The sequence below is a fragment of the Eretmochelys imbricata genome, chromosome 26 (assembly GCF_965152235.1).
Source record: "Eretmochelys imbricata isolate rEreImb1 chromosome 26, rEreImb1.hap1, whole genome shotgun sequence".
Classification (NCBI taxonomy): Eukaryota; Metazoa; Chordata; order Testudines; family Cheloniidae; genus Eretmochelys; species Eretmochelys imbricata.
Genome location: NC_135597.1, coordinates 3189556 through 3215663, shown reverse-complemented (window position 1 = coordinate 3215663; position 26108 = coordinate 3189556).

Here is a 26108-nt window from a genome sequence, read left to right as displayed (position 1 = left end):
TATAGATAATGGGTTGATAGTGTAATTTATTTGTCCTGCTGGTAGTTAATAATGGATTTATGGAATGACTTATTATGCTAGCCTTCAGTATTAAAATTGCATGATATCAGAAGGACCTGTTTTCTTATTCTTCTCTAAATGGCAATCCTCTGAATTCCCTTCTGTTCCCTTCCAGCCTAACCCAAGGGATCACTTCCACAGCCCTGATTTACTTTTGCACCTTTCGTGGGTATGTTGATGAAGGTAACAGCCTGACAAGGAGAAGGAAATAAAGACACTTATCACAGTGCATATTGTGTGTTGCACAATCTGAGACATGTTAAGGCTTCAAGGATGTTTTTTGGTCCGAGGTAAATTATAGCCATTTACATTTGTATTGCAACCAGGCTCAAGTACATTTTGCTTTTCTCCCTTGGATGATAAAAAATGAAAATGACAGTAGACCTTTGGGAAATGAGATAGAAGGTCCTAGTCCACTTCCTCATTGACATTCCTCATTCCATCCAGATCACGGAAGTTATAATTGAATTTGGCATTAATTAGTATTTTTGTTAGCAGTTCCTAAAATAAATTTACCTGTGTGGTGAAACATGACAACTATTTAAGCTAATGTATAGAGCTGAGTGGAGAACAGTTATTTTGCAGAGGATTTTACTATTTCAAAATCAGAATTCATTCTGGTTCAGAATGATAACCAAAATTTTTGAAATTCTCTGTGAAATGGAATTACTGATCTCCACCGAGCTCTAAAGCAGCCTGGAGGGCTGCCCCAGAGCTGGAGAACCTGGGAACCTTTGAAGCCCTAGATCCACAGTAGTACAAGCTGGTGGGCTTTGCTGGAGCCAGGGACCCTAACAGCCCTGTCTGGTGAGGAATCATGAGCCTGGGAGTGGGGGCTCCTACAAATTCCAGGCTCCCAGCTTCCCATCAGCCCACCAGGCAGGCAGCTGAGGAGCTGGGACCCTGGAAGCCTGGTTCCACGCATCCTGCCAGATGGTCTGCCAAGGAGCCAGGCAGGTGAGTTGTCAGGAAGCCAAGCAGATTTCTGATGGAATCCTGCCTGGCAGGCAAAGTTCCATTGGAAACTTGCTTGGTTTCTTTTGGGATTTTGTCATGTGTGGTTGGTTTATATCAGTGTAGCTGATTTGATCCAGTGGAACTAATCACTTGAGTAATGTAAGCATGATTTGGCTCAGTGTATTGGACAACTAGCTCCTACTTTTATTTGTTTTTATATATATATATAAACCCCTAAAATGGTTTAATTTGGGGTCCCTAATGAGATTAAATGATAATGGAGACTAGGATGATGGATTTTTGAGATTCTCCTTTGTTGGCTGCCCTCTGGGGTGAAACATGGTAGCTATTTAACAGTGCACTTAAAAATCAAAATATCTTTTGAAAATTGAATTAGCAGCTCCTGAGGGGAGGAGAGTTTGTGTGTGTGTGTGCGTGCGTGCACGTACCCATGCACAATATATCTAGTACTTAGAGCTGGGAGTCAGAGCACCTGAGTTCTTTTTCTGGCTCTCTAACTTGGACAAGTTTCTTGCCTTTTCTGTGCCTAAATTTACTGTAAATATGTTTTACATATTTCCCTGCCAAATGGGGATATTGTGAGGCTAACTTAATTGTGTTCCTTCAGATTAAAGGTGCTATATAACTGCAAAATATTATCATTATTTGATATTCTGATTAATTAAGTTCTTAGTTCAAGTTTTAAAAAGTTGAGGGAAATAATTCTAGATTTATTGTGTTTGTGGGGGGAGGGGTGTAATTTATTGCAATTAACTTTTAGCCTTTAACAAGCAACAAATTATTGTAACATAATGGTATTAAACTAATATTTTTTGCTTTGAAACTTCACTTTGTTTGAAACTTTATAAATATAAGTAACTTTTCATGAAGTATTAATACTCCCTCTCCCAGATCAGGAAAAAAAGGAGTAATGGGTAAGTAAGAGAGAACCAGACAATATTTGTGCTTCCATGCTCTTAAAAAGGGGGAAACCCATTAAAAAAAAAGAAATAATTGTCAGGACTTTTTAAAAATATAGACACAATTCTATTAAATAACAGAAAATCTCAGCCATCACAAAACCAAGAATTATTCACTGTGGGTGGGATTCTCTACTTGTTCACTTATATCACTCTTACACTAGGGTACTTTTGGTTTACATCAATGAGTAGGAGAAGAGAATCAGGCCCTATCATTCTTCTCTTCTCTTTCATATATACACTCAGAGAGACAAGGTGGGTGAGGTAATATCTTTTAATGGACCGACTTCTGGTGGTGAGAGAGACAAGCTTTCGAGCTTACCCAAAGTTCTTCAGGTCTGGGAAATATACTCAAAAAAGATGTAAATCTGTGTTATATATGTACAACAAAAGGCATTACACATTTTTTTTTCTAGCACTGGTAACAGCCCTGCAAGTCAGGCTCTACGTTTAAAATAGCCCTGGGCAAATTACAAATCATCACAGATATTTTAATAATTCTCTGTAGCCCATATCTTAATAATACCTATCTGTATTTTCATTTCAGAGGCTCAGGAGAGAAATTAGGACATCAAACTCATTATAAATTAGCATGAAAAAATAAGAGAGACCTCATGTGAGACTGAAGACCTAGAAACTCAGAGAATGGAGAATGTTACTCCAGATAGAAAAAAATCTGCCTAATTTAATGATGAAATTATTGCATATTAATGACGCTGAAATGACCAGGTCTAAAAATCTTCCAACACAAAGCATGGGAGACAGACATTAACATTTGTTCCCTATATGGTGAATTATTGAACAGGTGACTTGTTCTGAGAGACCAATTCTGAGTGAATTACTACAGCAAAAGTGTTTGACCCTGTTTCTTCTCCACCACATCCTGGATTTACTTTGGATGAAATCCTCCTTGACTTTAGCTACTTCTGATTTACATATATGTGAGAGGAGAATAAGAGCATGTGAGTTAATGTTGCATGCATCTTTCATTTTAACGGATGAATGTGAATCTGAATATTGGCAGAATCAAGCTATGGGAATACATTGGTACAGAAGAAACTTGGATTTAGAGCCTGATCCAAAAGCCATTCAAGTCAATAGGAGTCCTTCCATTCACTTCAGTGAGGTTTGGATTAGACCTATAATCTGTTCCTTTCAAACAGCTACGTATAGTGTTTAATTTAATATAGTGTTAATGCTTGTCTTCATTGTGTCAGTGTTTTTTTCTGTATAGAACCGGGAACAGGAATCCAGGATTTCTGCTACACATTTGCTGTATGATTTGGGCAAGTCACTTCCGCTCGGTGTTTACTTCAGTTTCCTGATCTGTAAAATAGGGATAACGTTACTTACCTCTTACAGTTCTTAATTAATTACAAGTTTTATAAAGGTTTCAGAGTAACAGCCGTGTTAGTCTGTATTCGCAAAAAGAAAAGGAGTACTTGTGGCACCTTAGAGACTAACCAATTTATTTGAGCATGAGCTTTCGTGAGCTACAGCTCACTTCATCAGATGTATACCGTGGAAACTGCAGCAGACTTTATATATACACAGAGAATATGAAACAATACCTCCTCCCACCCCACTGTCCTGCTGGTAATAGCTTATCTAAAGTAATCGTCAGGTTAGGCCATTTCCAGCACAAATCCAGGTTTTCTCACCCTCCACCCCCCCACACAAATTCACTCTGCTGCTGGTGATAGCCCATCCAAAGTGACAACTCTTTACACAATGTGCATGATAATGAAGTTAGGCCATTTCCTGCACAAATCCAGGTTCTCTCACTCCCTCACCCCCCTCCAAAAACCACCCCCATACACACACAGACTCACTCTCCTGCTGGTAATAGCTCGTCCAAACTGACCACTCTCCAAGTTTAAATCCAAGTTAGGGTTAACTTGGATTTAAACTTGGAGAGTGGTCAGTTTGGACGAGCTATTACCAGCAGGAGAGTGAGTCTGTGTAGCTCGTCCAAACTGACCACTCTCCAAGTTTAAATCCAAGTTAGGGTTACTTACGATTACTTTAGATAAGCTATTACCAGCAGGACAGTGGGGTGGGAGGAGGTATTGTTTCATATTCTCTGTGTATATATAAAGTCTGCTGCAGTTTCCACGGTATACATCTGATGAAGTGAGCTGTAGCTCACGAAAGCTCATGCTCAAATAAATTGGTTAGTCTCTAAGGTGCCACAAGTACTCCTTTTCTTTTTGCAAGTTTTATAAAGTGCTTTTACTCATGTAAATAGCACAAGTTGGAGACAATAGCACAGCTTCCTTGTAGCACCCTGTGAATTTATTGCAGCATTTGGAAAAGTCTGACAAAGGAAGTTCTTTATTAGGGTACAGCAGCCCATATCACATATGGCAGTCCTTACACACATCTCCTTCCAAATCCAGATTTGGTTTCAGTAAGTCATGTAAATGGTATGGTTTGTGTCCTTTGAGGTTTTTGCTCTGTGGCTACAGCAGCCCTCACATTGCTTCTATAGCCTATACTGTTCTTCTCCAACTCCTCTGGGGCAATTCCTTCATACAGGGCCACCAGGAAGGAGTCACGAGGGACTGCTGCACAGAGCACACTATACTGCTTACAAGGTAAACCCATCAGATGAACATTTCAGTGTCAAGGTGAGGAGTCAATTCAGGATGCCTCTAATATCACCTCCAAAGAGGCTTCAGTTCTTTACTTCTTCTCCTGACTCTCTCTTCTCTCCTGACTTACCTCCTGCATCCTCTCTGCTCTTCCCAGCTCCCATCCCGCATATCACCCCACTGTCAGGGCTCATCTCTCACATTCCTCTCCTGACTTGCCCCTTACTTCACTTCTGATCATAATGGTCTCATCATGCATAATTTCTGACCCCAGAGGGCTCCTAAAACAATTGTCGGTAGGAAAGAAAAGTCATCTACACCTTTCACGGTTTGGAGGAAGTGTGATGGAGGAGGAGAGAAGATTTTGGTTGAGTTCTGGCCCAAGGTTCAGCTTGCTTCTTATTTTATATGACCTGGTTTTCCCCCAAGCATGGAAAGAAGAACAGCTGATATCAGAAACTAACAGAACTAGAGGTTTTCAAGCTTGAATGCACAGCCTGGCTAACACTAAACAGAGCTGGAAACAATGCAGTAATAATGCTCAATTTTCAAACAGCAGATTTGATTAGAAGGAAGAAATCTGTTCTGCAGATAACAGCATTGCCCAGTTCCATGTCAAACAAGGACTAAATAGCATGAGTTAATGAGCATGAAAAAAGGAGCATGAAATCAGGAAAGAACGTTATCCGGTAGGGAGGAAGCATAGCGGGAGAAGGAAAACAAGGTCCTGTGTGATATCGCAGAAGGAGATTGTTTGCTATAGCACTCCCGATGATAAGTATGCAGGTAAAGGATTCCTGGAGTACCATGTGTTTGTTGTCATTATTGTTATTTAATAAATATTTAGCCTACCATAGAATCAGGATCAAGGGCCTGTAATTAGAGTACAGAGCATGCACATGGTTGGTTCCCATCCAAAGAGCTTACATGTGTAGCCCCCTCTCCTGTCCACTGGCCCAATATGAGGTTGCTCAAGATAGGGTAAGTGTGCCTTATGGCTTTTTACACAACTTTGAGAACTTGGGCCTGAGGTTCCTCTGTATGCTCTGCGTGGTGTGTCAGTGTGTATTCACCTCAGACAAGATCCACTCAGACAAACCACCAAGGACAGTTTTATTCTGCCTCCCCTGGCACTGCCACATCTGCCAGAATTTGGGGGGACAAGTTTTTGCTTTATTATGCCCATGCAGGTTCTGGGGCAGCTGGGGAGGCGGTATTTACTACTCAGCTTCCTGGGTTCATCGGTAATCTCTCTGGAGTCCAGGGAGATTTACTGATGACCCAGGAAACTGAATAGCACATACCACCTCCTCAGACACCCCAGAACTTGCATGGGGCATATCAAAAGCTTCTTTGCGAGAGTGAGAGCTTTTCCCCAGGGCTTGGGGTTTGGGGAGGGGAGGCACGGCTGGTCCATGGCAGGAGGTCTCGGGGCTCCAGCTGCGGGGAGGAGGAGAGGGGGCATGGGAGGAAGGGGCGGAGCCAGGGGCTAGCTTCCCAGAAGAGGGTCTCCCCCTGCCGTCCATGAGAACAGGATCACAATCCAGCGGCCTCCTCTCTGCTTGCTGGCCTTGTGTTCCCAGCTTCGGTCAGTGCTGAAACTTCCTGCTGGGAGGGCAGAGAGTACTTTCTGGCAGGAACCAGGAAGTTCTCCCAACATGCTGCAGTTTGTAGGTCTACCACTTATAGGTCCCACGACTGCTGTTGAAGCACACTGGACCTTGGGCTACACGTGCTAAGAAGTTCCTGGTGCCACACTTCAGTGCAAATATATGTGATGTGTGATAGAGTATTTACTTGTGGTGCTCAGGAAAAATAAACACACAAGAACAATCACAAAGAAAAATGAACTTATTTCATGGGTTATAGTTATGCTGACTCACTATGAGTGAGAAGTAGCCATACAATCATGGAGCCTTAAAATGTCACCTGTCTTGCAGTATGACTGCCGTTGAATTTCACTGAGTTTTTGTAAAAAAGAGATAGTCACTTAGTAATAAAGAGGTAGAATTTGTGAGCTTTTGAATAGTCATTCAAATCAGCAGAGATAATTTCTGCAGTATCTGGTGCTGGGCACTCTAGGAGACAGCATTCTGGACTAGATGGACCTTGTGTCTGATCCAGTCAAGAATTCTTCAGTTCATCCATGTTAATACCTCCTCCTGATCTGGAGAAAATGCTGATGCTGATTGAGAAATACTGATTGGTCCCTACCCAAATAGCACTCTCTTTCTTTGATGTGAGACCCCCAGGAATGACATACTGCTGTGCATTTATTAGGCCACCCACATATACCACTCACCAATGTCAAAGTGCCTCTCATCTGTCCTGAAGGATCCGCCATGAACCATGCCTTGACTTCTCCGATGGTAGTGCCAGAACCAGTGACAACACTTACAGTTCTGATTATGGGGTTTTCTTTGCAGACAGTTCTCTGGGAAGAAACTGACCTGAGAACCCCAACTGAAACAATTTACCAAATTTTGCGATGGATTGTCAATCACTGATAATGTTGAAATCAAAATTGGAACTTTTTCTAAAAGATCTGCACTAGTTCAAATAGGAATAATTTTAGGGAAGTTCTCTGGCCTGTGTTATGCAGGAGATCAGAACAAATTATTGCAGTGGTCCTTTCTAGCCTTGGAATCTATAAATCTATGAATTCATTTCACACAGGTCAGCAAAGAATTAATCTTTTGATACACAAGCTCTTGGCCTGAAAGGATTCCTTTTATATGCCTTGGCATAAAGGCAAAAATACATTCTGTGAGATCCTCCGTGTACACCTATTTACCATGATTTGCATTGACAGATTGCAGGGAGTTACACTATAACATAGGAGACAGAATGAATCCTCACAGGCTGCTGGATAGTGAAGGAATCTCACAATGAAGCAGATGAGACCGGGGATGGGGAGAAAGTGGCTTCTGCGTATATTGTATATTAGGATACCATAAATAAAGTAAAATAATAATAATAACAGTACTGTGTATTACTATACTATATATATATATATGAATATACACACACACATACATACATACACACACACACGTAATAATAACAGTATACACACACACACACACACACACACACATCCCTGAAGCAATATGGTTCAGTGGATAGCACACTGTACTGGAAGTCAGGAGATTTGCCTTCTATTTCCTGCTCTACCACCAACCTGCTGCATAATCTTGATATCTAAGATATTTGGGGCACAGACTGTTTCTTACTGTGTGTATGTACGGCACCTAGCACAATGAGGCCTGGTTTTCTATGGGGACTTTAGGTGCTACTGGAATATTATTAATAATAATCCATACAAACCTTCATGCGGAGGCATGCAGGTTTATACATGTAGACAGTTAGTTGTATAGGCTGATAGAGTACATAAATATTGCATAGACATATTTTCGTGCAGTATTTTACCCCGCTTTCACATTCAGCTCCCTATCTTCTTCTTCACTACATTCATTCATTCTGAGCATAAGTTAAATCCAGAGATGTGGAACGCAAGATATCTCTTGAACACACTGCATCTATATTTTGGAGCTGTATGCCATGTGCTCAGTGTGTCTCTGTCATTCACTCCTTGTTGCACATCCATCCATTTTTTTCTATTATTTGCCCTGCTGCTTTTGATACAGACAACAAGCACCTTGTACATTGTCAGAACAGAAGGCCATTCTGATTCCAGCCTCTGACTCACTGCTGGCTTCTCTAGCAAGCCAGGTCGCTAAGTGTTTATATGATTACTATGAAAGGAGAGGTTGATGGCTTTCGTCATTCATTTGTCTCAAACATTTTACCATCCGCCTACAGTTGGCATTTCTTAATTATGTTTGATAAAAGCTGAGGCAGAGACAATATCTGTCCAATTAGGGGTATATCCTTGAACATGCACATAAGCTTTTTGGGGACAGCAACTGTCTCTCTGTCACAATGGTGCTCTGGCCTATATTTACAGTAATGAAAATAATACTTATTATTAATAATAATAATAACAATAAATAATTTATCTCGTACTTATTACTTCTTTTTGCAATGGTAACATGAGTGAAAGGCACCCGATGGATCCTTTATTTACCCACAGGACTTGTGCAGACCTAATTTTCCAAAGAGCCCAGGACCAGATTTCCATTTGCTCAGCATGCACAATTGGGACAATCTACAAAAGAGCTCAGCTCCCATTTATGCACATAAATAAGGGTTATTTTTTCAAATGGGTACTGAGTTTGTTTGAAAATTCTGGCCTTACAAGGCAGAGTACCAGTTCTCTCCACACTGTCCTGCTTATGTGCCTCAGCCCAGTCCTAGAGGGAACATTGCTAGAAGTGAAATAAATAAACCTAGCCATGTGCGGAGCTGGACTATGTTAGCACATGGTCTCATTGCTGCTACCGTCATCCTTCCTAACCCTGTTAATGCTCTAAGCCACCACAAGTTCTTTCCCCACCCTGATAGGAGCATCTTTGCTGGCTTCCATTGTACATATTAAAATCCCAAGCACATTTAGTAAGTGGAGGACAAGCCATTTGCTAAAACACCATCATAGTAACAACAGCTGGTTTTTAAACTTGTTCTTTTAGTAAAAATAATAAATAAAAAGTCTTTTTTTAAACATTCCTGGCAGACCTGCCATCTCCTCAATCCAAGTGACAAGTCAGTTCTACAACGGGGCTTCACAAAGTTCAAACCATATTGCATGGCAGATGCTCTGATAATATTATTCCATAACTCTACATAGACTCCCCTCTGTCATCTCCTTCCCTTGAGGCAATTTATGACCTGCTCTCTGGTTGCAGCATTACATTATGGTTGCATTAATTGTAAAGATGCATTAACCTTACCTCTGGCTTAACCATTTGTTTTCTGACTTTCACATCATACCCCCTCAGGCCATGTCCCTGCAGTTGGCTTGTTCGACACTATATTTTCTTATTAGCTCTAAAGTAATTCTTTTGATATATTCTCAAAAATTTACCCCCTTAGTTCATTAGTTCTGGTCCTTTCAGATTTAGGTTTTCCATAAATCCCACAGCAGCAGAGTCTTTAGAAGATAACAATCCTGCACCTTTTCCCATTTTATCTTGTTTCCCAGTCCATCTCACCTTAAAATTAACATTAGTTGGCACTTCACATGGCCTCCATTCTACATAAAATACCAGATGTTGTCCATCATCCTTATAACAAATCTTTGGAATTAGTGAGTCTTTTTTTTTTTTTTTTTTAAGTCAGCTGTGATCTAAGGGGTTGAACATGGACCTAGGAGAAAGATGCTCTGGATTTGATTCCCAATTCTGCCAATGACCCACATAGTTTGGATAAGTCACTCAACCGCTCTGGGCCTCAGCTATCCCATCTATAATATGAGGATGATAATAATGCTAATCTACCTTTCCAAAGCATTTTGAGATCTACAAGTGAAAAGTGCTGTATAAGTGGAGAATGAATTTATTATTTATGATTCATTCTTATTGTTATATATTTTGATTAATATTGAAAATCTGCCCTTGATATACAGTATCTGTATAAGTCAGGTCCATTTCTTCTGTACAACAGTGAATGGTAAATTAGACATAAAGAAGGCCCATTCGGTCATTTATTATTTGTGTTGGTAGCACCGAGGAGACTCAGTAGCAGACCAGCAACCTGTTGTTCTAGGTGCTGTATAAACAAGAGACAGTCCCTGCCCTGAAGTGTTTGCAATCTAAGTAGTCATCTGGCCTTTCCTCTTTAGCCAGTGCAGGATTGTTCCTTATAATATATTATTGTATTTATTCTACCTATGAAGTTGTAATGTCCACTCAGGGTGCGGGGGGGAGAGTAATAGGTGGAAGGGGGAATGTGAGGGAAGGCGAGTAAGGTGGTTGGGTTGGAGCAGAAAGTCTCTTGTGATGTTTTTTTTTTCACAAGTTGATTTGAAACCAGACTGCCCACAGATGGATATCACCTGAATTCATCTAAACAGGATGCGCTTGACCCACTACAGAAAATGCACTTTGGCGTGTCGTTCCAAAGGGCAGAACATCTGCTGAATGTCCCAGAGGGTGGAAAACCTGCTGGGTCACTGCTGTCCCAATAAGTATTAAGCTGCCAAGTCTGTTGCAGTGGTCCCAGCACAACTTCGTGCAAAAGAATGGAAGGTCTTTAGCTGTTTTGCAAAAGAGCAACAGCAACAATTTGATTGTTGCCCTTTGAGCCTAGAAAACCTTTTCTGTCCCAGTGCCCCAGCTCCCACCTGTCAGGAACTCAGCTGACTCTGGGCTCAGCAGCCTAGCAACCCAATCATCTGGCAGGACCCAATAAACCCACACTAATTGACTGTGCTACCTGATTGGTCAGAAGGGCCAACAGCTCCCCAATTAGGCTTTGTAGCAACAGTAGCACAGTGAGTGTTCAATGTGTTCCATATCTGCAGCTGTGCCAAATCTGCTTCCTGCACTGGTCCTTGCTCCAGGCCTAGTTCCTACCATCCCCTGAACACCTGGCTCCAACCATTGGCTTGTCCTCTAACTGCACCTCTGGTTCTTCCCTCTGATTCTGCACTGGCAATAGGCAAGACTCATGTTCTGCCCACTAGATTGCAGCACCTATATTCTGGTGTGCGATACCATGCAACTGCCTCTGGGTCTGCCACTGTGGTTTGATTTGAGTATCTATGTAGACCAAAGGGCTGGAGTGAGGCTTTGCCATATACACAGTGCCTACTTTATGACACACCTCTGAGATGCACAATTCCTTCCCACTTGCCTCCTTGCTCTTGAGGGAGGGGAAGGAAGTAATAATTTGCTGGCATGTTGGGAGTGGAAGGGGTGTAGCAATTGTACTGCGCCCATTTACTCCTCTGTGCTGTCCCGAGGTTTATATAGTGGAGGTTTCTGCTCCCTCCTAGAGCTCTGGTCAGGAGTGCAAGCCTAAGGCATTCTAAGCCTGAGCTGTTTGGGGCAGCCACTTTGTCTTCTTCTGTGCTTTATGCTCAGCAATATGCTATTAACAATAATAATTGGGTGGAGCAGTGGCAGGAGTGGGGGGAATACAGATCAATAATTACCATACTGTGCTGGGGCTAGGAACGTGAGTTCCCAAAAGAAGACAAGTACCAGCAAAAACCCCACAAATATTAAGTGGTTAGGCAAGTACCACATACAGATATCTGCCTCCAGTATCTCCAAAATCTTGTCTCTTCTGCGATAAATGAAGGTTGATCTATTATTTACTATGACTGGGCTAACATTTCTAAAACAAGCTTATTAACATTTATCTTTGGCAGTTCTTTGTTTCAGTTTTAGCTTTTTGAGCTTTTTTTTACAAAAGATTGAAGAACTCTTGTAATTTTCTACAAAGCAATGGGTAGGAAATATGATTAAGGTACTAGGATAGGATGCATAAAGATCTATCACTTACCTCCGATATAATGCTTGTCATCCATAGATCTCAATGTGCTTTATAATGGACGTCAGCATCCTTACCCCATTTTACAAATGAGGAAACTGAGGCACAGGGACAGAAGTGACTGCCCCAGTTCATCCAGCAAAGCACTGGCAGAAGCTGGAGTTCAGCTCAAGTCTCTTGAGTGGTAGTCTAGTGCCCAAGCTACTATGCCACACTGCCGGTGTGGGTTAAGTTGTTTAGGGCCAGATTGTCAAGTGTTAAGCACCCAAAACTGGGTCCAAACTTTTTTTAAAAAGCACATCTCCCAGTTAGGTACCTAAATAAGTGCCAGATTTTCAAAAATGCTCAGCACCCAGAAGCTCCCCTTGTGAAACGTATAGTCAGATTTTCGAAAGACGACAACACTCAACATGCTGAGCTCTTTTGAAAATCTAATCTCTTATTTCGGAGCATAAATGGGAGCTGAACTGTTGAAAATCTGTCCCCTTGCATCTCTGGTGCCTTAATCCTCCATCTGCAAAACTGGGACACCACCATTCTGTTTGTCTGTTTCATCTGTTTAGACTGTAAGTTTTTTGGGTTAGACTGTGTGTGTGTACAGTACCTAGTGCAATGGGATTTTGTTTGAGGCCTTTATTAAACACTACTGAAATACAAATAATAATAAAGAATTCTGAGAACTTACTTCAGAAACATATCCAAACACTTTGGGTCAGCAAAACTGAACTGTATTTCTTAGAGATGAAGTGATGCTGGTGCATTTCAGCCCATCCCACATTCAGTCGTGAACAGAAGCAAGAAGCAAAAATGAGAAAATAATTTTTTTCAAACTTTTTGGAAGTTTTGACTGAAGTTTCCCTGGAGTTTCCATAGAAGCTTCGTATTGGTTATGATTGTCTCTGAACTGCTTCAACCATTCCTAATCGAATCTCTCTGAACCAGCCATTAAAACTGAAATTTAACATGCCGCCCTCCAGTTGATCTCAAGAATGGTATTATCCCATCAATTTCCTATCAAATTATAGTGCTTTGCAGGAATGCATTAAACTATCAGATCTTTCTCATAATGGATTTCTCATAGGGCTTTTAGTTCCAAATGAGCTCTGAGCCCAACTAAATCTCTAATGAAGCCGCTTCTCTCTCCCACTGCACAAAATGAAAAGTGCTGTAATCTGGGGGCTGAGCAGCTTTTGTAAAGTTAGGCAGCTATAGGTACAGGTTACTACATCTCAGTGAGTAACTGAGATGGAAAGACACAGTTAGCATTGCTAAATAGTGAGTTGGGTAGGAATCCGGAGGCCTGCTGATACGTCTATATTGAACTAGTATATGCTTAATATTTTCTTTCTCTCCTTCTTCTTCACAATGACCCCGAGGGGAATTCTGTAGGTATTTCTGGCAGCCTGGAGCTTTTGCCAGGTAATTATTGGGATTGGTAGCTAACGTAAATACTCCCGTTCCAGAGGGGATGTGAATCTTTCCCAATCAGCTCCTGGCACCTTTAAGATTTTGGAAGTATTTAAAATGTAAGAAGTCCCAAATTGACGATGCAGATTGATTTAGAGTCCACTTTAAATATCTGCTCCAGCTAGCGGTGTTAGCTTTATTGCTTAAAAATAACAGCTATTTCAAAATGTGCAGCTATGGAGCCATTGCAAATTTGCTGGGGGAGGGGGGAAATGGAACCCACTCTAGGATCCTGCTGGTCCATGCAAATTACAGGTTGCGCACGTCCTCACATTTCATCTTCACTGGCAGCTTACAGCACAAGAGCTGCATATTTGTGGGAGCTGCAAAACTAAAAGAGACAAGGAAAGAGGGGGCTGTCTGCAAGATGGATGTTGCATTTGCTCTGGGCCTGATCCTGCATGGTGCTGAGCGCCCACTGAAGTCAGTGGAAGCTGAGGGGGATCAGTATGTCTCAGGAGGTGCCTAGCACCTCAGAGGATCAGGCACATTGTTTTGTTCTTATAGTAATGGTGACGGTGCTTAGTGGGCTACGTCCTCAGAGGGGCCAAGCACCTGCAAATCACATGGGCTTAAGGGTTGTGCCCAACACTTTTCAGGATTTGGTCCAAAGTGCTGTATATTTCTACAGTGCTGCACAAGCATTTAAGGCTTTATTATACCTTTTAAGGCATAGCCCAGTGGTAGGGGCAGTGCAACAGAGGCAGAATTCCTCCCTGAGCTCTTGGGTATGCAAGAGGAGCACACCGTTGTTAAAAGGGGGCTCAGCACACTCCCTACTGTACACCCAGCCAGCTTTGCCACGACCTGATCTCCTCATAGGTTCATAGAATCCTAGAATATCAGGGTTGGAAGGGACCTCAGGAGGTCATCTAGTCCAACCCCCTGCTCAAAGCAGGACCAATCCCCAACTAAATCATCCCAGCCAGGGCTTTGTCAAGCCTGACTTTAAAAACATCAAAGGAAGGAGATTCCACCATCTCCCTAGGTAACCCATTCCAGTGCTTCACCACCCTCCTAGTGAAAAAGTTTGTCCTAATATCCAACCTAAACCTACCCCACTGCAACTTGAGACCATTACTCCTCGTTCTGTCATCTGGTACCATTGAGAACAGTCTAGATCCATCCTCTTTGGAACCCCCTTTCAGGTAGTTGAAAAGCAGCTATCAAATCCCCCCTCATTCTTCTCTTCTGAAGACTAAATAATCCCAGTTCCCTCAGCCTCTCCTCATAAATCATATGCTCCAGCCCCCTAATAATTTTTGTTGCTCTTCGATGGACTCTTTCCAATTTTTCCACATCCTTCTTGTAGTGTGGGGCCCAAAACTGGACACAGTACTCCAGATGAAGCCTCACCAAAGCTGAATAGAGGGGAATGATCATGTCCTTCGATCTGCTGGCAATGCTCCTACTTATACAGCCCAAAATACTGTTAGCCTTCTTCGCAACAAGGGCACACTGTTGACTCATATCCAGCTTCTCACCCACTGTAATCCCCAGGTCCTTTTCTGCTCCCCTATTCTCTGGAGACTGCATTTGTGCAAAGGGTGCCACTCTCTATGCCTTTCCCCTTTGTGCACATGGGGTCATCAGGGCACAATTTGGACCTAGCTACCCTCAAAAAACTCCAGAGAGAGAGCAAAGAAGGGGAAACGTAGACACAGAGAAGTTAATGCTTCAGGACTACACAGCTAGTCAGTGCCAGAAGAGATTAGAACTCAGGAATTCCTGGGTCCCAGTCCCATGCTTTATCCAGTCAGCATTCGCTAATGTATGCATAGGGCAGGTAGACTGTACTCTGTACAGTGTGCAAATACTCCATACTCCTACATGTGCACAGGCACATGTGGTAGACACAAGTACATTTACACATTTATTCTCAAAGTGAATGTAATGTGTAATAAGGAGAGCAGTGATGACCAGTGGCTAGGGTACAGTCTGGAAATTCAAGGGATCTGGATTCTAACCCCAGCTCTGTCCGTGACTTGCTTTAAAGTGCTTTCGTTTAAACTCTCGAGGGGAGATTTTCAAAGGCACAACTGAGAGTCAGGTGACCTTTCATTGAGCGCGGGGAGCTTCAGTGCCCTTTGTGCCTTTGGAGTCTCCTCCTGCATTGCAGCCTCCCCCTCGGCTAGATAGGGATAATGAAGAGCACTTTGCAATCCATAGTGACTAGCCCAATAGAACTGCTAAGCATTATTATTAGTATGAAATGATATATTTGATGGATAATGTGATCTAGAATATGTGCATTACATGAAATATGCAGTGTGTGGCAATACAATCATGGGTAATGGGTATCTCACTTTTTATGGGTCCATTCAACAGACTACATCTCCCCTTACTGTGAGCTAGATAACAATCCTGCATTATACCAGCTCTGGTAACAGACACGCAAGATGGGATGATTTAAATCACTCTCCATGAAATCTCCCCAAGGTTTTCAACTGGTTTAAATGAAAAAACACAAGAAAAAGCAATAACAATTTAAAAACTTTTAAGTCAAAGCCATAAATTCCCTTCAGCTTGTTAAATTTGCAGAGGCATTGTGCTGTGAAAAGGGACCAAATTAAAGAGTTCAGCAGCCAGACGAATCTAAGCAGGGTCACCTATTAAAATATCTCTTAACTGTGCAGAGAGCAGCACACACTTGACTCTTGAGAGAGGCATGAGGGGAGCATGCTGCTCTGATTTCCTTTCTGGCTGATGCTCAAAAGCATTCTCCACCAGCCATTCTCTGATATCATAAAGCAGGGACTTTACATCCTTGGGAGGAATAAGTGCAACAGCAATCATCTGGATCATCACTGGGGAATGGATGCAGGCTCTCCAAAGCTACACACAGAAGTTGTATATGTTGAATTTAAACTGGTTTAGTTAAACCAGCACAACTTCTCTGCGTAGACTTTCTTATATTGGTTTAAAACTGGTTATGTCAGTTTAGCTTGCAGCTGTAAATATAGCAAAGTAAACTAAGCTGCTATAAGCCAAATTGAAATCAGCATAAAAGCATTCACCACAAAATTGCACAAGTTTAACTACAGTAGAATTCAGTCACTCCTTTAGTTAAAATGGCACAACTTTGTGAGTAGACTGAGCTTTAAGAGCTAAAAAACGAGCTCCCTAGCTATCAGTTGTAGCAGACTCATATCCTCTGTCTATCAGGCACAGGGACATGAGCAACACACACTGAGCAATGGTTTACATAAAGATGAGGAAATTGTGCAGTACCCCTCAATACAGACAAGAAAAAAAACATACCCTTTTTCCTCTTTTAAGAGCTTTATCCAGGGAGATCAAAGCACTTTTCAAACTTTGAGAAGCACAATCGCCCAGTGGATGAGGCACTCAACTTTGTTTCAAAAGGACCTGGATTCTGTTCACAGTTATGTCACTGGCTTGCAGTGCTGGGTGACCTTGGGAAAGTCACTTCCCCTCGATGTCTTTAGTTTCCCTGTGAGTAAAATGGGGAGAATGATACTCCCCCACACTTTAAGAGCTATGGATGAAAAGTACTATATGAAAGCTTGGTATAGTTGCGTAAGCCTTGTAACAGTGCCCTGTAAGGTGGGCATCACTCCCACTTTACATACAGGAAAGTGAGGTGCTTTAGAGGCCAAGATTTTCAAAAGTGACTAGTAATTCTGGGCACCTCCATTTCTGGGTGCCCAACTGGAGACACCATAGAAGCGCCTGATTTTCAGGAAGTGCTGATCCTCCACCCTCTGAAAATCAGGCCTTTTTAAGGGGTCTCCAGTTGGGCATCCAAAAATAAGGCACTGTAAATCAATAATAACATCTTGAAAATCAAAGAGGGAGATTTCCAAAAACAGAAATTACAGTTAGGTGCTTATTTCCCATTTACTTGGGCTGTGTTCACTTCAGCTTGATTTTCTCTAGGAGTTAGGTACTAACTGCCATTTGTGACTTAGACAACCCCCCCCCCCAATGGACTGGCACTTGTGGGAGTGGAACCCAATTATCCTGACTGTGCAGCGCCATGCTCCAGCTGCTAGACTGCTCTCCACTGTGTCAATGCAGTTTGATTCTTTCCTTGCATGAATCTGAAGGGACTGGCCTGTAGTGCCTGATGTGATGGGTCAAATCATTAGGAAACAAGGTTGCGGTGTGCAAAGCTCACCAAGTTGGTTACATCTACACGGGGTGCAGACACGTCGACTCTAGCACTTCACTACTCCTCCGCTGAATATGCCTGTGCGGTGCAGGTCTGATCCCCCCACGCAAAAAAGCTAGAACCTGTACTGAATACTGCCTGCCCTTATATCACAGGATGCCTTAAGCCTAGACACATCAACAGACTCTCTACACATATTCCGGGAAGTTGTTAGTAGAGTCGAGCACAGATGCAAGACATTCTCTATATGATGTAACGTGACACTGAGTTGACCAAAGTCACAACAAAGTTTTCTTGCAACCATTAAACATGTAACATTGTCACCCAAACAGAAAAGGGTTCCCTCATGGCAAACAAGAGTAGAGAACAACTCTGTAGACTGTGCACTCCGGCTCCCACCGATTGAACACCTCGCATCCGGTGCAGATCAGCCATGGACTACAAGGTGTTGCCTTAATCAATACCGCACTGGAGTTGACTAGCTTAGAGATGCGATGATCAATACCTGTGACTGTTGCAAAATATGAAGCATGCCTGTGATGCAGCTGCTTGAGTGTGAATGCTCTTCCAGTGACCTGGCAAAGGGCAGTGATAAGGCAGTCGTATGTGCACAAATGTGGTGGGAAGCAGTATGAGGACACAACAAGAAGTGTGCAAAATTCCAACTTAGTTGACCTGCATGTTATAAATTAAGCATCTGTTCCTCAAACTGCTTTTCATAACATCAGCTGCTTGGTACAGACACTGAGATCTTTCATTCTGCTGGTCCGTTCATCAAGCTGACAGGCCCACTCATCACCGAGGTGATGCTCACCAGAATCAGGCATTCCAGACAGGTTTCATCTGCTCCATATTACAACAGGTTGCACTCACCTTAACGTTCAAAGATTTGTGCCATGCTGTCACCTTATGGGAATTGAGGGGGACCTCTAATCACAGGCCACAGGGCACTGGTACCTTGTAATCACTATGGAAAGCTTTGTGGACACTTTAACTACAAGAGAGTTAAGTAGCACAGTGCCTGTTCTGCAGCTTCGCACATACCCAGAATGGATTGTGCTTTGCTCCTCTCAGTCAGGACACAGTAGCAGGTAGGCTCTGCATAAACTGGAAATGGAACCAGGTACCATGAAGAGCTAGTGTGAGCATTCAGGCATTATTCAGTGTGTAAGCAGCTGACAGGTCTTCTGGGGTTCATAGCCTGTGTAATCACTGAGCAGCTTGCTTGACAGTAATGCTTGGTGCAATATCCCATATATAACACTGGTTTGAGTCGGTCTAAGGAGCTGTTTAATTGCAGAGTAGACATTTGGGCTCAGAGTGGAGCCCACCATGAGTGGGGAGGATCCCAGAGCTCGGGCTCCAGCCCAAGCCCAAACATCTGCACTGCAATTAAACAGCCCTTTAGCCTGAGCCCTGCAAGCCAAGGTCACCTGACATGGGCCATCCATTGGTGTTTAACTGCAGTGTAGAAATATCCTTAGTTTTCTTCCAGAAACTGAGGCAGCCTAAATCAATGTCCCCTTTGGAAAAGTTTGCTTTTACTCATTCAAGTATCAACCCACCACAGTACCTTTAAACAAACCTACAGTATTGGACCCTAATTGACAACAGTACTGTCTGGGCTAGTGAATGGATCTGGGGAGTCAGATACTACAGGATGAGGGCCACGTGATTGGATGGAGGGATAGATGGAGAAACAGACCACATGGCCTTTTCCCAGGTGACAATGTTATTGCTGGTATTTATTTGTTTCAAGTAAAAACCAGAAACTGAATCCCAATGACTTTGTTTAATTTTACATGCAACCTACTTAGATTTGCATTCTGTTTGAGCACTGGAGAAGGTTCAACCCTTTGATGGTTTGATAAGATCTTTTTATAAAGTTAACCTGCAAAAGCAGATACGGTATCTGGCTTTATGGTAATTAGCTTTACAACTTAATTAAAAATAGTTCTGTTAAAAAAAAATCAAGCACCTCCTGGTTTCTAAATTCCACCTTGAAAAGCCTCCTCATTCCTTCCTTCCCCGGGCTGCAATCATATTTTAAAGACAAGCTTTTTAAAATCTAAAAGCAGGGACAGAAGTGAGCAGAATGCAAAGTCTTCCCTTCTGGAGCTACCTGAAGAGATTGATGAAATAACAGATAGTCTTTAACAAAATAGCAAGTCTACCTGACAGGAACCACACATCCATTCAAAGGGTAGAACAGCAAGAGCGATGCATTTTAAACATACTCCCAACTGGTCTGTCAGTAACAAATTAGACTTGTCACATTCTCCAAACAGATTTAGTGAGAACATTAACAATGTTAATGAACTGTGGTCTCAGCAGGAGAAAGAGGTATGAGTAGTTCCAGGAAGGTGCAGAATGGATCACAATTGTTTTGTTGTTGAGGTTGTAGGGTTTTTTTAAAAAAAATTAAGCAAATTCTTGGTTTGGAAACTTAGTGTAATTGGAAGTAATCATCGTTGCTGAAATCCTACAAACATTTAAGCATGTGTATAACTTTATTCACCGTGGCAGGCCACATTTTCAAAAGAAGGCAACTCCCTACTAAGCACTTAAGTATGAGTCAGATTTTCAAAAGTTCTCACCACCCAATTCTGGATTCTGAGCTCTTTTGAAAAATCTGGCCAGTGTGTATTTTTTTTAAAGTGCAGAGCAGGGGCAGAGTGGCGTGTGTGTGTGTGTGTGTGTGTGTGTGTTGGTCAGTTTGGATTCATGTGGGTTCCTACCAAGTTTTCAAGGAGGAGATGAAACAAATATATCACGGGTTGATTTTACACATGCAGAGGTTCTTCAAAATATGTTTGGGCTAATAATAATAGGCTAAATATATGCAGGGCATCTAGTGTCATATTGCTAATACTGATTATAAAGATTTGTATAAGTGTGGTCTCGTTAACAGACCAGTGGCTAGTAATCACAGTTTAGACACAACAAATCCTGCATCTTGGCAGGGGGTTAGACTAGATGACTTTGCTGTCCCTTCTAAACCTATGATTCTATGATTTCTGGTTTGTGGCTCTGACTTGACATTGACTTCCCATGTCATTTTGAGCAGATCACATAAAATTATTGTGCCTCAGTTTCCCTATCTGTAATGAAGTTTAGTAACACTTAGCATAGGGTTGTAAAATACTTTGAGATTCTCAGATGAATAGGACTACATGTGCTAAGTCTCTGAATCAGGAGGGCATCCCAATGCAGCACTTAGTCAAGTATATACTTAACTTTAAACATATGCTTATTGAAGTCAATGGGACTTAAGCACATAGTGAAAAATAAGTACATGCTCAAGTTCTGTCCTGAACAGGAATAGATTTAGGCATGTGCTTAAGTGCTTTCCCAAACTGAGGCCTACATGCAGGATGTAAATTTTATTTGCATAACTTTACGAAGCACCATTTGTCCTTGAAATGTGTGTCTCTCACCGATCACATTTAATTTACACAAGGAGCACTCTAAGGCTAAGTTGGAATGTACTTGTGGCTGGAAAGAATGAAATCTACACTAGTGTCCTTTTGTCCTGATGTGGCCATGAACTCCATACAAGCAGAGGGATCTTGCCTCATGGTCCTCCCTGCAGCACTGGGGCTCAAGACTACAAGCTCTTTGGGGCAGAGAATTTTTCATAAGTGTTCCTACAGCACCTAGAACAATAAGCCCTGATTCTTGATTGAGGCTCTACAATAACAACATACTAAGAATAATAGTAGACAATAATAACAATAATCTCTCAAATATTTTTTCCCATACCTGAGTCAACAGACCTCAAAATATTTGAATAGCAGTTAGTAGATAAATGTTCTGTATAACCTTCCAAGCTGCTTAAAGCCTACCTTAAAAAAGAGATATTTTGCCTTTCTTCTTTTAACAATCTTATTACATAACATTTCTTGCCCAAGGATATAATTCCAGCTGGAGTCTTTTATAAGAAAATATGTTTATTGTCAAATAGAGTAGACCACACACACACACAAATCTACCTTTTCCTTCTAATCTCCGGTAATTATTGCAATGATCTGGACTTAGAACTCATAGCTAGGGGAAGGAGAGAAGAGGCTGGAATGATGATTTTTTCAGATTGAAGTCGGTTGGTAATTAATTCTGCAAAACAAATGCTGTAATTGCTAAAAAGTAATAAAACTTTATATTACATTAAAGAGTATAATAGGTTTTCTAAGAGGATTCTATTACATTTAGCGCTCTGGAAATATGCTATTTATAAAAGCGAGTCTTGCAAAATGTCAATAGTTTGGTATTTACCTAGGAAATTTGGCAACTACATAAAAAAATTAATAATTATATTAAAAAACACATTTAGAGATTCTCTCATTAGTTAAATTAATTACTTAATCTTAATAGCGTGGGTGGTACATAATGGGTCTGATTTCTGAAGCTCTGAAAAATAAAAAGTGATCAAGGGAAAATGGGAACAAAAAATTACAAGCTCTTTCCACCTGCTCATTTCACTTTTTAAAAAACTTGTGCTTGTTAATTTAGTTTTCAGTTCTGCTCCTAATGAAAGAAACAGCAACACTCCCACTGGGGTTGCAGAATCAGGGCCTAGGAAACTGTGGCAGGTGTCCACCTATGTGACCTGAGTAGAGGAAAACAGAAGAGGCCCCTGAAGTAGGGCATGCCTTGGTACAACAATTGCCATCCCCTTAATTAGAAGGCAGGGTCAAAAAGGATTGGGGGCATCAACTGAGTTCAAAGATTGTGAGCAGTCATTAGGAGAGTGCCAATGAGGGACACCAAAATGGCAACCCCAGGGTGAAAGACTGACAGCCTGTCTCTACAAAGCAAATATAGAGCAGTCTCCATGCCCATTCCATCTTGGGACTCTCTGCTGAGGCTAAATATCAGGGGGTAACTGTGTTAGTCTGTATCCAAAAAAACAACGAGGAGTCCGGTGTCACCTTAAAGACTAACAGATCTTCTGAGACTGAGAGTCAAAGAGTGTGTTAATTGTGGTGGGCAGTAATTTGTGTAACAGGGGCACTTGTTCACTAGGAATAGGATTGAGACACAATCACATGGGCCACCACACACTTATATAATAAGATATTTTGGTCACCACTAATCCTAGCCTAAATCCATCAGCCTAGTGGAAAAAGACTCTATAATTCATTACTGGCCCTTGGGGCTTTGCCTTCATTACCAAAAGGGGTGTGTTTTTACATCCAGATAGCTAACTTGAGTAGGCTATCTTGATGTAAACCACTGGAAACAAGGCACAGGTAGTTTTACTTCTATGTAGCTAATTGAGGTCAACCCTACATCACCATGTGGAGTTTACCTTGACTACCTGCGACAAGGTAAAATCTACAGTACCTTGTTTCCACTATAATTTTATACGAAGAAAGCTGTCTCGAGTGAGCTATCTCTATGTAAAGAACACACCTAGATTTTGCAATGGAGAAATAGCCCAAGCTATCCAATACTACACATGTGTAACTTTGCTAGTCTGTTTGCATTCTAGTTTTGGGTAATCGTTCATTTCTAACAGGGCTTGCATTGTGCTTCACTTTGAAAACCACAACAGAGGAGGAGACAAAGGAAAGCCAAAAATAATAATAATACAAATATATGAACAGTTACCTAGCTGTACTCACTGAGTCTTCAGGATAACACCACTGTCACTTTGATTCCTGCACTTCTGAAGTGCTCTGTAGAACTAGCCAAGGAAGCTGAATTTCTGCAGGGCACACTTCAGCTGGCTTGTCTCTCTCTCTCTCTTTCTCTCTCTCGCTGCTTGTGCTTTTGTTTTTGTTTTAATAGCTATCATTTCTAACCAAACATTGTTAGTGAAAAGGTGTTTAAGTTCAGTGAAGTGTCTCTTGTGGGGATGCTGGCCTATGTGAGTTTTAAATGTGGTCAAGCACATCCCTCAAACGTGACAAAACCCAAAGCAAGCTATTTGACTGATTTGTGCCGAGTTGTTCACTGAGGCCAGGAGAATGCTGGCTTGTGACAAGGTAAATCAGCCAGGAAAGGATGAAGGGCTACCTGCCTGTCATGTGACCAATAGGGGATTTAAAGGGAGAGCTGAGAGAGGCCGGGGTAAAGCAACTGACGAATTGTTCTGTTTTACGTTATTCAGGAGTATTCTGTTTAACCAGTAAATTGTGTCCTGAAGCAAGCAGCTGAAACAGACTTTGTCTTAGCATTTGTTCCTTCCTGAACTGGTGAGAGAGCTCACCAACTGACATGGCTCCACCCTCTTCATTATATATTCACTGATTCTGATTAGTCACCATACCTGACCAAGCCCCCTCGTCACTTGCACATCGTAAGGTCCTAGTTTAGCACAGCGCTTACACACATGCTGAAGGGAGAGATATTCAAAAACAGAAAAGGCAGTTAGGTAAAGAACTAGTCAAACATTTTCCATCAAAATTTGTTCTTTATTTTCATGGGAAATGTCTTTAAGACAAAATGAAAATATTCATGAAAAAAATCCATTTTTTGGGAAAATTCTCATTGAAAAATGTTCAGGTTTTGTTGTTTTGATGAAAACCTGAAAAATGTAGGTGGAGAAAATGTTGTGTCATCATTTCTTGCAGGAAAAAAAATAAACAATTTCCCTCCCAGCTCTAGTGAGGGAGCCAATTTCCCATGCTCAGTCATGTGAGTTGTGGACCTAGCTTCCCCTTGAGTCTTTGCAAATCTTCCTCTAATTTCTGTGATGAATTGGGGCCTCCAGGCTAGATCTTTAGATCACTGGGTAGGCAGCCAAGTTTCTTAGCTTCTTTTGTCTTGAGTTTCGTTACTGTATTACTTGTCATGTAGCCATTGATGACCTTGTGAGGAACTCAGGTTCGAACTGATTGCCATTTGTGGGGTTGAGAAGGTATGTTCCCCTGGGTCAGTTTGGGTGACTTGTGTTTTGGTTTGGGTTTTTTTTTTACCTTTCTCTGTAGCATGTGAGTTTGGGTCACTTGCCATATTATCTTGCTATTTTTCACTGAATCATTTCCATTTCTATTGCAGGGGCCTAGGGCACCTCAATTCCTCATATACACTATCTGTGGCATATAATAATTTAGTTTCCTATGGGCTGTGATACTTTGGTCTAATTTTGGTTGTTGGATTTAGCGTGAAGGTGCCGGGTGTTGTTGGTGGCCTGTGATATACAGGAGGTAAGTCCAGATGGTCTGATGATCCCTTCTGGACATATACTCTATGACTAAACATGAGAAGGGACAAACCATGATGAAGAATCAAAGTCCAGGCCAGCTACACACATACACAAACATATACACACACTGACCTTTTATTAAAGGCATAAAGCCATTGCATTAAATACAACAACAATACCTTCTCCCAAGAAACTGCAGGCACTTGCCTAAAATGAGAGTAGCGGAACCAAATGAAACCTTGATCCACTTTCTGCTTACGATTGTCATGGACAGGAAGTTGGGTCATATGGGACAAAAGAAAAGGAAAGAGTGATGTCAATTAAATTAAAGATTTAAATTAAAGATACTTCCAGCATGGAGTGAAGTCAGGTGAACTATACCAATTTACACTGGCTGAAGATCTGGCCCCATGTCCCTGCTGTCCAAGAGCATTACAGCATTCACTGGAAATCCACATTTTTACCACTGATGCCTTATAAAGTTTCCAGGTTTGTGACAGGTAAGAATACAAGGGATCCAAGTGGATTCTGTTAGCCTGTTAGGGCCTGATCCAAAGCCCACTAAAGTCAATGGAAAGACTCCCACTGACTTCAACAGGCTTTTGATCAGGGTGTTAACGAGTCTGGCTATATATTTTTCAGGTTGCAAGATCTATCTATCTATGTAAAACCTATATACAAACAAATTGCTTTGCCAATAATTGCACCATGTGCATAGAGATCAAATAATGTACCAGTGCCTGCTATTTACAAAGAAATGCAGAAAACTGAGATGCCAAGTCTGTTAGGAAGGCTAAATATATTCACGGGCTGCATAGTCATTTGTTCTGGGAACAAGTCCATTGCTTCCTTTGCAGGTGTGTGAAGGAGCTTCCAGAAAATATCCCAAGTGCATCTGATTATTAGTTGTTTAATTTGATTTTTTTATATTTCCAACCAATCATAACTTTAGGGAATGCAAATGCTTTTGTTGTTTATTGCAGGCGTGAGCAAGTACGTCAGTCCTGCACATGAGCTACCAACTCCATTGCTGTTGATCAGTTAGTTTGCTATGTTGTATTAAAGATGCAGCCTAGGTATTAGGGGGCAGATTCTACTAGTCTTTGTCCCTATTCACCCAACATAAACACCTTGCCAGAAAGGGAAGATGGAGGGAAAATGTTCTGCTTCGTTCACTGATTGCATAAAATCCATGCTAGGACATAGGGCAAACCCCATCATTGATCCCATACCTAGGTTCATTTCCTTGTTTGTGGCACAGAACTAACATGCTAAGTTGCAAAATGTACCCCGAGTGGGTGTAGCAATACATAAAAAAGCTAGTCATCAAAGCTACTTGGGTTTCCTTTATAACAATACTTTACACTTGT